This window comes from Triticum dicoccoides, chromosome 2A (assembly GCF_002162155.2).
Source record: "Triticum dicoccoides isolate Atlit2015 ecotype Zavitan chromosome 2A, WEW_v2.0, whole genome shotgun sequence".
NCBI classification, from domain to species: domain Eukaryota; kingdom Viridiplantae; phylum Streptophyta; class Magnoliopsida; order Poales; family Poaceae; genus Triticum; species Triticum dicoccoides.
In genome coordinates this window covers 54,177,151-54,188,194 of record NC_041382.1, presented here as the reverse complement: position 1 = coordinate 54,188,194, position 11,044 = coordinate 54,177,151, and the positions used below count along the sequence as shown (strand labels likewise).

Here is an 11,044-nt window from a genome sequence, read left to right as displayed (position 1 = left end):
GCTTCAGATTACGCGTGTGCACACAATTTGCACTGTCTGCTTTTTAAGTGCATGTCTTTAGGCGTCTGCTAAAGCAATGTCGGTTCCGACACACTAAAAGTGATAAAGTGTCGCGCTATAATTTTTATTGGGCGCGAGATTTTTGTGCGGCCGTTGAAGATATTCTTAGTCCAATGGCAAGTGGAGAGTGCACACGGGCGATGGTTGGTGAAAGTCACCGAAGCTAAAACAGAGAAGAAGATGAGCACGTAAACGCGCGAGAGAGCTGGTCCAGTGCCGGAGCATAGATATAGTACATACATATTGATTGGCCAACAGGTCGTCCTCATCCTCTCTCACAAAGCGCACATGGACTCCATGGATCGTCCCTAACAGGTTTGCGTTTCTTCTTCCTGCTGCTCCGTTATTTTTCATGGATATCCTTCTCTGAACATGCGTGTGCATCCCAGATCGATGTAGCAAGATTTTTCTTGTGAATTGTTTTTTCTGCGGCGGGGGATTTCTCTGCCTAGCTATATTTTCGGAGTTGAACCGTATATATTTCCGGATTAGGATCAAATATACGTTCCTTCTCCCTAGCTATATAATTAATTAATGTGTTCCATACTCCCTTCGTATCAAAATATAGGATTTTTTTAACACAATGATAATGTCAAAAAACGTCTTATATTTGATACAGAGGGAGTATATACGTAGGAGGATGATGAATAATATTTAGCTAGGATTGCCTGGTAGTAGCTAGGATGATGATCCCGTGTGCGGAAGAAAGAAGGGCAACTCGCATAATCCATCATAGACGTACTGTTTCTGTACTGAATGAGCTAAATAACCTCGAATGATTATCGAACTGTTTCTGTGAATATATTTATTAGTGAAATTTGTGATCAAAAAGTTGTGAGTCTATCTACGCTACAGGCTCCAAAACGACTAGGTGCCCTTAGGCTGGTCGTAATGGGAGTATCATATCTAGTATCATGCATGCCAACTAGGCAGTTTTGATGAGATGGCATAGGATTAAATGAAGAAAGAGATGGTTGAGTATTATATTATGATACTGTATCATAATAAATGCTATATTATTATGTGTCATGCATGGCAATAAATAAAAACATCTATGATACTATGCATTAAGAAGGTACTATCATACACTAGTATCATATGCATGAATGCATGAAACTAACTTATGATACTATCCATCACAACCAGCCTTAGACATAGTGATTGCTCAGATTTTCACGTGAAGGAAATTTGCGGGCCAATTGCGGAGACAGCGGGCGTCTTCGGAGGTGGCCTCCTCCGCAGGTGTTGCGAGATCCAGGAGGTGGTCTGACCAGAGTTTTTATTGTCGGTTTGCATTTTTTTTCGCCCCTGTCCGAGATGGCCGAATTTCGGCCATTTAAAAAATTTCAGCAAAATCTCGAACGAAATTGCTCAAACAAAATTTGAATTTTGAACAAAATTTGACCGAAATTAAGACAAAGTTTGGCCGAAATTTTTAACCAAAATTTGAAATCAAGCAGAGAAAAGGTATAGCGGCCCTCCATGCTGTTGCCGTCGCCCCTGCTCCTGCCTCCGTTGAACTGGTCGGCTCGTGCACCGCCAGCTCCTCTGCCACAATCTTGGAGAAGCAACGTAGAGGAAGTGGATGGGTGGAGGCATGGAGCCGTGGAGGAGAGCAGGAGGCTAGTGATGGGTGGAGGGGTGGAGCCGTGGAGGAGAAGTGCCTTGTTCGAACGGTCGGAGAAGCTGGGTTCGCGTGTGATGTGCCCAGCGCAGCGGCGGCGGCGCACATAGGAGGACGGAGGAAAATGAAAATTTTACGGTTAAGTCGCTCTGTTCGTGGTTTTGTCTCACCCAAACAGTACACACAATGCTCTAGAAGTTGGGCCGGGTCAGAAATTTCAAAACGGGCCAAACTTTTTTGGCCCCGAAAGGGACATATGACGGGCCCAGGTGAGATAGCCGAAATTCGGCCGAAAATTATTTTTTTGACCGAAAATCAAATTTCTGGGTCCGACATGGCAGAAGATGATTCCTCGTCGGAGGACGGCTCTTCCCGGCGGTTCGTACTGCGGCCGACGTCGGGCGGGATGCCAGCCCCAGCCCAGAGAGGGTGCTGGCCGCTGTCGTTGTCCCAGGGTGGTACCCTGCCTCGCACGGAACCTACTCGACGTCGGGCCTCCTTAGTCGTTCGTCCTGAGCCGGTGAGGGGCAACACCTCCGGGCAGACCGCTGGCAGGATTTGGAAGCGTAGGCGCCCTCTATCGTCGTTCATGGTGCCGGGGCCTGCCTCCCACCCAATCTAGCAGGCGTCTGCTATAACCGGAGAAAGGTGGAGGCGGCGGAGCAGAGGGTGGACCCTGGTGGCGTACGTCTCCGACACGCGTAGACATGTGCCCTTCCTGGCGCTGGAGGGGCACTTATCGGTGCACCGTTGCTGGCCGACATATCTCCAATTGGTGTCTAACACCGGGAACTGGTGGCTGACCAAGGCCCGTAGGATGGTCTGGACTTGTCGCTGAGGTTCAGTCCCTGGAATCGACAGCTGCAAGCGACGAGACGCAACTTACGTTACCATATCCATCTGGAGGTGATTGGAGTGCCATTGGTCGACGTCGGCCCTGGGTGGAAAGGCTGGGTACGGAGACCGCAAGCCGGGCGAACTTGGGCCGTTTCTGGCGTGGACGGATGACCCTTGCCGCGGTACCGAGCGACAAGAAGTTGTGGCGCTGCACTTCGGCGACGAGGACGACGAACTTCTCATTCCGTCGGAGGCGCTGATCCCGCAGGGGGTCTCCCTGCTCGATTTCAACGCCATGGTCCGCATGACGGTGTGCACGGACCGATCCTCTGTCGAAAATGGCCGTGGTGATGACAACGATAGCGGGGCCAACCTGGGTTGAGGGCCATCGGCGCGGGGGGCCTCTCCAACTCCGTTTCGCGTGCTCGCGTGGCGTTCCGGACTCCGGCGAGGTTCTTCCTTCCCGCAAGTGGAGGGGGGGAGCCAGGTGTGGCGCTAGGCCAAACCACGGCCGTGCGGCCTTGGCCGTCTCCTCGTGGTGGCGTGGCATTGGTAGGCTCCGCTGTCGAGTCCGTCCAAGCCGGGCAAAGTGCTGCTATGCACGAGCATCAGCAGTGTGTAGAGGCGATCATGCCTCTAACGTGGGCCCCGTATGCATTGCCTCTAATTTTGCTGAAATTACCGCAGTGTATGGAGACCCCCAGCTGCCTCCAAGGTGGACCCACCAAGAAATAGAAAAATCCCATGCACAGCCATGCTGCTGCGTCCCTTGTCTCCCTCCTGTGTTATTTATGGGCTGACAATTGGGCTAGCCTAATTTATTTATTCACTGGAGGCAGACTGGAGGCAGCCTAACGTAAGAGGCGTCGCTGGATATAAAGTACAGCCACACAAAAACTAGCACAGCTTGTATGGTTGGGGTAGTTGTTGATAGGGAATGGGAGTATATAAAAATGGAGGGAGTACATAAGGCTGGTCATAGTGGGGAGTAACTTATATTAGTGTCATGCATGACACTAGTCTAAGTTACTATCTTCATAGTGCAAAGTATCTTAGTAGTAGTGTCATAGATTGTTTCATTTATTGTTTTATAGACTCATTTTACCTCGGAAAACGCTATGTTATAATATATTATGTTACTCCAAACAACTCTCTTTTTATTAAATACTTGCCACTAAGCAAAATTGTCTTGATGTGTGTTAAGCTATTACCTAAGTTACCCCCACTATGGCTAGCCTAATTGACTTAGGGGCATGGGAATTAAGAAGGGAGGGGGAAGGGGAATTAAGTTTAGTCATAGTGAGAATAACTTAGCTAGTAACGTATCGCTCTTCAAGAAATTTTGCTTACGTGGCAAGTAAGAGTTGCAATCGTGGACTTCGCAGACATGCCTCACCAACTTCGGGCAGGTTCTTTGAACGGCTATTATCCGTGTCTTTTGGTGCATTTGGTGGCACCGGAATGATGTGGTCTTTAATGGGGCCGTGCCGAAAGTGGACGACATTAAGACGAAGATCAACGACGAGTATGAGAGATGGCGTCTAGCTAGGTTGTGCTGCAGCGATGTTTCTGGCTTTCCGGAGCCGTTGCCGCTTTGGTTTCAGGTAGGACATTAGGCTTTTTATGGGGCTGGAGGACTTGTCACCTCTTGTTGGCAGCAGTACTTGCTCCTCCGGCAGCGCCTCTTGGCAATACACCTCCAAAGGTGTATTCTCAGGGTATATGATTAATACACCTCCCGGGGTGTATTCTCGAAAAAATACATTACCACCCACTTTGGGGATCTTATTAGTTGGCAATGGAATCTGGCTCCCACCGAGGGAGACGTTTTGAAAAATATGTATAAAATATAAATGCAGAGAAAATACATCGAACTACCATTGTGCCCACGCTCTATCGTGCATATACTATTTGGGTTATAACTATAACTAGTTAACCACAACATAGAGTTAGTTAAACGGATTTGGTAGTCTAAAAGTTTTCAAAAATCATGATAAAAATAACTGGAGCATCGTGAAGATAATGTAAGATGGTCCAACAAAGCATTTTTTTCAAATATAACTTTATGTACCTTCGGCAAACGAATGAATTAATAAGTAAGTAAATAAATAATGAGTGATATAGTTCAAATATATGCCGCCATGAGTTGAATTGTTTCCTTTTTCCATTGTGGTTATACAAAGTTGTATTTTCGAGTCACACCATTGGTCAACTTACACTAAATATTGTCATTATGTACCAACAACAGGTTTATAATTTTGGAAATCTTTTACATCGTATTGTAGTTTGGCTACATACTGAAGTTTTTCTAACTAGGACTATAATTTAAAGAATCATTTTGCATATATTTTTAATGCAGGTGACTGACATCAATGTGAATAGTTGTTCTAGTTTGTACTTGGCGAGACACAAACAGGGTTGCAGAGCTAAGTTTTCAGTAGGTACGCCATTAATTTCTTGTGAAATACTCGCAAGTTTAGTTGTATTCCATAAGTATTTTTGGCAAATTAATCAACTAATTGCAATCTGAAATTTATTATGTTTGGCATTCTTTTTTCCCTCTCTGTGATTTCTTCCCTATTAGGCGTTCCTCGAAACAGGATTTCGCCCTGCTTTATAAATAAAACCACACGGCCGAACTGACACATAGTGATGAGAGAACCCTCATACAAAGCAGATCAACGATAAAAAAAATAAAAACAGGAGTAGACACACCCCTCCAAGAAACCCCCTAGGCAAGCGACAAGGTGTCACCAACACGCCTCCTCGGGAAAGCACCGGATCTCGTTGCACCACACACACCAACTTATCGTCGGAGAGGACCGCATGTCCTCTCGCTCCGGGCCATGGAGCGCCGATCGTGCTAGTCGACAACAAGGTTCGAGCATGGTGACAACTAAGTCACATGTAAAAGATAGAAGACCACCGAACACCAGGGCCTAAGAAGCTTTGAGTCAGGATATGCGCTTGACCGCTGATGTCGACTTGCCGCGACAACCGAGTACCGGATCTCCACGACCCCCCCCCCCAAGGATAACGACACCAAACGCCGCTATCGTTGAGACCGAAGTGGTCAAGGGTTTTCACCCGGAGCTCTCGTGCTTGGAGGTTACCACAATGCTCTAAAGAGTCACAACACCGACATGCATCACCCCAGCTAGCGCCGAAGCGCTGGAATTTCGCCCGAAATCATCTCCGCCACACCATAGTACATGGTCCACCTGCCGACACCAAAACAGACCTCCAGAACACAATCTGGGAGCCGCCACTTTCGAAACACCACCAGCACCAGGATCCCCCGCCGCCAACTCCTCGCTGCCCACACGGCCAAAAGGGACAAGCCATCACCATCGCAGTGTCGTTCGCCGAAGAGCCACATGCATGATCCACCTTCCGGAGCCGCCGCCCTGGCATCCACGAGTTCGCAAGACGGCGGCAAATTCGACCACATCGAGCTCACCTACGCAGATGGAGCATCCCGGCACCAAATTCAGACCCGCCTAGCCCGGATCTAGGCCGCACGGACATGACAGAGGGGCAAGCATGGCAGCAGCCGCAAGCGGCCACCGCGCACAGCCAGCAGAGCCAGACCTAGCCCGCAGGGCAGGCTTCCGACCTATGCCCGCGCTGGCCCGAGTCAAGTAACCCTGCCGTGCCGCACTAGGGAAGAGGCAACGCCATCTTCCCAGCCGCACGCCGCCGGCAAAACTTGCCATCGACAGCGTCCTGACCGAAGCCCAGTCGACCCAGATCCGAGGCGCCACCGACATGCAGACACGGGCGCTGCGACCACTGAGGCCCTGTTTGGTTCATAAGTCCTAAGACTTTTTTTAGGGGATGTTTGTTTACAGGGACTTATTGGTGTAGGGACTTACATGGATGCTTGTTTACATGGGAATTATAGGGACTTGTGGGCATTCTTTCATAAGTTCCAAATGCCCACTTTAAGTCCCTATAAGTCCCTCTTGTTTGGTTTATCCCAACCTGTTTGGTTTCTGGGACTAAACATGGACTAAAAGACCATGTTACAACTAAAAGTCACAAAAAGACTCTCCTTGAGGGTCTTCTTTCATAAGTCCCAAATGCCCACTTTAAGTTCTTATAAGTCCCTCCTGTTTGGTTTAGATGGGACTAAAAGGGACTTTACACCAATAAGTCCCTGTAAACAAACATCCCCTGATTCCCCCGCCGCCAGCTGAAGCCATCTGTGACCTCCTCCAATCCCCCCCACCGAGATGAGCTCCCACCAAGTTGCCAGAATGAGAGAAACCAACGTGCGTCTCCCCGCCCTCCTCGGAAGCCGCAGGCTTTTCCGCCGGCCTGCTCTGGCGACGGCGAGGGGGAGGAAGGTGGGGGAGGTGGAAGAGCTATGGTTGGGGTCGTCACCCGTGTCGTCCCAGCGGGAGCGACGCGGGGGCAGGCCGAAGCGTTTCGTCCTCTTAGGCGTTTTTAATGATTGGGGAAGAATCCAATAAGGTGATCTGCAATCCAAGCTTTTTCACCATTGCTTTCAACAAAATTAACTAGGAATCCAAGAGTCAATAAATAGAATGTACCACATTAGTAGGATCTACGGGCGTAAATCTTTGAAAACAAGTTCTATTTCTCGGCCTTAACACCATCCAAAGTAAGCAAGCTATTCCTACCAAACCACAACTCCATCTTTGCAAGAGTAGCTACAAAGCCAATTCTTGCATAAAACATATAGGGATGAAGGACGACCCCTTTTCCGAGAGCACTCCCCATCACACTACAAAGATTTGGGCCAAAGGACACAAGAAAACCAAGTGATCAATTTTCTATTTATCACCATGCATGGCATTCCCACTCTTTAGCCCCTTCAAACCTTTTTCAGATGGTTATAATTAGATTTAGTAGAATTCTATTCTTGTCATTTAATAAAATAAAAGCCTTGAACTTTCGAGGAGTCCTCATCCTCCAGAATAAAATTGGGTGTGTGATCAAATAGGTGTAAAGGGATTTAACTGAAAAGTCACTTTTTTGTCAGGATCCAACTAACTTTATGAGGTTCTTCACACAAAACAACATGACTGCACATATCTAACAAGTGTTCCACGTCTGTATAGTTTCCAGATGAGGGCACTTTTTAAACCTAATTTGACTAACACCCAAATAAAACACTTTGGTTGCTGTCACATTCCGACTTAAAAGCATCAATGTACAACTTTGGGAAGGTTTGACAGGGAGGCTTATCCCCTAGACAAGTATATTTCCAAAACCTAGTTGTGCGCCCATCCCCCTTCACTTTTATACACCAACTGTGGAATATTTCTTTTAAGAAAAAATAGCCAAGTGAACTAGAGAAGGTAAATATTGAGCCATACTCTGTGTCCTAATACTTGGCTCTAATCATATTCTGCCATTCACTTTCTTTACTTTCTATCTTCCAAGTACATTTACATAAAAGACTAAAATTCTCAATCGCAATACTTATCACACCCAAATATGGTTGATCTTTGGGTCGACTAACATCCTCCCAACAAAGTAAATGATATTTCTTGACCCCATATCTTTCAAGCCATAAAAAGAGCACAAAAGTAATCTAAAAAAACTCCACACTTTTTGGTAATCCAAAAAAGGAAAACATAAAACTAGTCACATTAGTTAGAACTGTTTTAGTTTAAAAACGAAAAAACTAACACCCACACGTGTGACATCTTGCACATTGCCCACACGCCTTCTTTAACACTCATTTTGCCACATGTGAACAGATGACATCAGCAGAAATCTTTTTGGTTTTCGGATTTAAAATGTTTTATCTCCTAATTAAAAAAGTCGAATTAAAAATCCGTTTTCACCATTAAATCCGTCTTCACGAGATCTTCAAAACTAAACCCCATGTTGATATGTTTTGATGAATTTTTTTTTTACCCAGAAGTTGCCATGATGTTTACACTGTACTTGCCATAGTGCTTAAACTAAAGTTGCCATGTGGCAATTTCAGTTTGTAGAGCATGACAATTTTAGTTTTTTGATGATGGCAACTGTAGTACTTTGATCATGAAAAATATTTTCTGTATGAACCATGGCAATTTTAAGTGCATGTATCATGGCAATATTAGTTTATGATTCATGACAAGTCTAGTTTCTTAATTTCCTGTTTTATAGATGTCAAGATTTATTTTTAAATGTAGAAGAAAATAGTTGAAATATATCATGGCAACTTCAGTGTAAACACCATGGCAATTCATGTGCAATAGACATGGCAACTTTTAACCGAAAAAATCATCGAAATATATTGATATGAGATCTAGTTTCGAATATCTCATCATGAGAGATTTAATAGTGAAAACGGATCTTCAATCGAATTTTTTATTTAAGAGATAAAACATTTAAAAACAGGAAATCCAAAAAGATTCCCACATGCATGCATGCGGTGACGTGGTGCAGTCTGTGTACTAAAGGGTGTGTGGGCGGGTTTCGCTCTCACCACACGTGTGGGCGTTAGCGTTGTCCTTTAAAAAAGAGTCAATTACACAACTTTATTGCTTGAACTTGTGGTATATATATAAGTGATTCAAGAACTTGGCTTGACAGTGCGAATATGATACTGTATACGCCTGCAGCTCTGACTTAGCGTTACAACATGGCCAGGAGCCCATTTTCAGGGGCCGAAAGGGTTGGGCTGGGCGTGTGCCCTGCTTATTTTGTGAAAAGTCTGTGATATATTTTTCTCTCTCACAAAAAGTACAGAAAAGAAAATGGTCCGCCAGAGGTTTGAACCGGCGACACTTAGGCAGACTTCTTGTCACTTAAGTCCCTCTGTTTCAAAATATAGTGTTTTCTCTATTTCTGTGTTTTAACTTTAATCATAAATTTAACCAATGAGACCGACTGCTGCGGGAGCAAAAGTTATATCAGTAAATTCATATTCAAAAGAAGTTTTTAATTATATAATTTTTTCTTCCGCCGCAGTCGGTCTCGTTGGTTAAATTTATGATCAAAGTTGGACCTTGGAAAACGCGGGTGCACTATATTTTCTAATGGAGGGAGTATATTTTGACTAAACAATTTTAATTCCAAAATCAGTGCATGAATGGTCACTCGAATCAGGAACCTCATAATGTTAAATAAGTGCCTGGACATTCCACCGTAACTAACAAGGCAACTTATTTTCATGTAAATTACACTTTATGAATATAACACAACATGATCATGTGACTAAACTGAATTGCGGTCAGCGCAACCATTTTCAACATATTAATTTTTTGCATTTTTTGAATTTTGTAAAAATTATGTAAACTATAATCATGTGTTATAAACAATATACATATAAATAAAATAAGCTACATTGAAAATGTTCATACAACATCAAAACATACCCACGTACTAATTTGACAAAAATCCATATAATTAAATTTTATGACTATATAACACAAAAGGATTGTGTGACTAAACTGAACTGTAGTCAGTGCGGAAAATTTCAACAACTTTTTTTTGCATTTTAAATTTTTCTAAATTATAATGATGCGTTAAAAATAATGTACATATAAATAAAATAAATTACATTAAAAATGTTCATCTAATATCAAAACATATGCATGTACTAAATTTAACAAAAACCCATATAATTAACTTTTGAATTTAAGAAACTGTGATTTAGAACGTGATCACATTTTAAGAAAATATTAAAATACTTTTAGATTTTTTTATATATTTAAGTAAACTCGTAAATATGTTAATTTGTTTCCTGATTTTTAATATCATATTCATGTAGTATATAAAAGTGATAATGGTTTAAGAAAATTTTAGGTTATTTTAAAAGATTTCATGTGTTTAAATAAATTTTATGTGTTTACTAAAAAGTTACATATTTCTAACTAAAATTAAATATAAAATATGTATGAAAAATAAATACGAGCCTAATGCGCCATTGGATTGCAGATTATGATTGAGTGCTATTTAAATCATATAAACATTTTTATAATTCTTAAATATTTTAAATTGTATGAATATGTTTTAAAATAACACATGAATTCTCTTTAGAAAAAAAATAACACCGAGCAGGCTCACCTAGTCAACGCAACAGGCGTATACAAAACCATATTTTCACCGCCAAGCCAAGTTTTTGAACCACTTATATGTACACCACAAGTTCTAGCACTAAAGTGATCATTTATGCCAAGTTCTAGCATCGATGGTGTAATTGACTCTTTAAAAAATTGAAACGGGAAAGGGTCCAAAATGACCTGAGCTGCTATTCCATTAATATCACCGAGGTATAACTAGCATGAGGACCTAAAAGACAAAACAAATTACAACTTGGTCCTACCAAATTACAAGAAGGACCAGAAAAAAGATAACAAGAAATGCAATGTGTCCCTTCTTCTTCCTATGATCTTCGCCTACACGCAAGAACCAAGAACATGGCCACCGGGGACGGAACCTCTTGGGGAAATGCTCTCGCCCCTACGCTTTCCTGCAACTCATGTCGAACTCTTGCTGCTGAAGACGACTTGCCTTCGAAGCGGCACTCTGGCCCTGGAGGTAATGAAGGAGATG

At 43.5% G+C, this 11,044-nt stretch overlaps 1 protein-coding gene across 1 annotated transcript in view; it reads left to right on the top strand.

The window, feature by feature from the left end:
• Positions 1-289: 289 nt before the first annotated feature.
• The window catches only part of LOC119353170 (disease resistance protein RPM1-like), a 20,584-nt gene continuing 9,829 nt past the window's right edge, over positions 290-11,044 (top strand). The window contains exons 1-2 of the mRNA XM_037619761.1: positions 290-375; positions 4,881-4,962. The gene's annotated coding sequence lies outside the window, so the exon portion shown is untranslated. The remainder of the gene's footprint in view (positions 376-4,880; positions 4,963-11,044) is intronic.